The 1,373-nt window shown below is 78.0% G+C and overlaps 1 non-coding gene across 1 annotated transcript; it reads right to left on the bottom strand.

The window, feature by feature from the left end:
- Positions 1-1,220: 1,220 nt before the first annotated feature.
- LOC141577004 (5.8S ribosomal RNA) lies at positions 1,221-1,373 on the bottom strand. The gene has a single exon (XR_012505435.1). It is a non-coding gene; the product is annotated as a 5.8S ribosomal RNA (ribosomal RNA).

Here is a 1,373-nt window from a genome sequence, read left to right as displayed (position 1 = left end):
TTAAATTCAGCGGGTCGCCACGTCTGATCTGAGGTCGCGGCTCGGAGGGGACGGAGAAGGTGCCCGCGAAGCGGGAGAGGGCGGGACGGCGGGAGAGGGGCCGCGCGCGAGGCGCGGAACCGCGGTCGACCGCCCGGTCCCCCTCCCCCTCAACCGACCCACCCACCCACCCACCCACGCCCGGACACGGGGTTCGGGCGGGAGGGCGGAAGGAAGGGCGGAAGGAAGAAGGGAGGCGGACGGGACGGGGACGGGAGCACGAGCCGGCGACGTGGCACGGGACGGGCGGGCGGCGAGAGGGGAAGCCGCGCGCGCGCGCGACGCCGGGCCCAGGCCGGAGGCGTCGTCGTGCCGGGGAGGAGGGTAGAGGGGGGCGGCGGCGGCAGCCGCCGGTCGGTCGGTCGTGAGGCGGGCGGGTCCGAAGAAGCCCGGCGGCCGCCCCGCGGCGACCGTCAGGGCCCCTTGCCCCACCACGCGACGCCAACCGCACCGGCGCGAGCCGCTCCGCTCCGCTCCGCTCCCACCCGTCCTCCGCACGGCCACGAGACGCCCACGACGGGCGACCGACGCGCGGCGGCGGCGCCCCCGAAGAACGCCGCCCCGGGGGCCCAGGGGCACGAAGCGCGGCCGCGGACGCAGCCCGGGGGAAAGCGCGCAGCGGCGGGCGACGCCGCGGCGTCCCGCGGGTCGCCGCCGGGGCACGCATCCCCGGGGCGCGGCCGCGCGCGCGCCTCGGCCACGGCGAGGAGCCGCCCGTCCCGACGGGGCGAGGCGGGGGCCCGCGGTGGCGCGACGGGAGGGTGGGGGCGGCGCGGCGCGGAGGCCCTAACCGCCCCCACCCACCCCGGCACCACCGCGACGCACCCGGGCACGCGCCCCGGAGAACGCTTGCGGCGCGAGGAGGGGCTCCCGGTGGGAACGCGGCGGCCGCGGCCGCGGCCGCGGCCTCGGCCACGCGCGAGCTCCCCCCTCCCCGTTTTCTCCCTTCCCTTTCGCGGGCGGCACCTCCCGGGCCTCGACGCCGCCTGCCGCCGCCGCCGCCCGCCCCCGCGCCCTCCCGGGCGCGGGGGCGGGACCGGCCGGAGGAGGGACAGACGGCGCGACGGCAGAGGCGCCGTGTCTGCACTTAGGGGGACGGAGGGCACCGCGGCCCTGCGAGGAAACCCCCAGCCGCGCGACCCCGCGGGCACACACCCGGGGGGGCGCGATTGATCGTCAAGCGACGCTCAGACAGGCGTAGCCCCGGGAGGAACCCGGGGCCGCAAGTGCGTTCGAAGTGTCGATGATCAATGTGTCCTGCAATTCACATTAATTCTCGCAGCTAGCTGCGTTCTTCATCGACGCACGAGCCGAGTGATCCACCGCTAAGAGTC

The sequence above is a fragment of the Camelus bactrianus genome, unplaced genomic scaffold (assembly GCF_048773025.1).
Source record: "Camelus bactrianus isolate YW-2024 breed Bactrian camel unplaced genomic scaffold, ASM4877302v1 HiC_scaffold_56, whole genome shotgun sequence".
Taxonomy (NCBI): Eukaryota; Metazoa; Chordata; class Mammalia; order Artiodactyla; family Camelidae; genus Camelus; species Camelus bactrianus.
The sequence above is the reverse complement of the archived record's forward strand: the minus strand, read 5'-3'. Positions and strand labels throughout refer to the sequence as shown.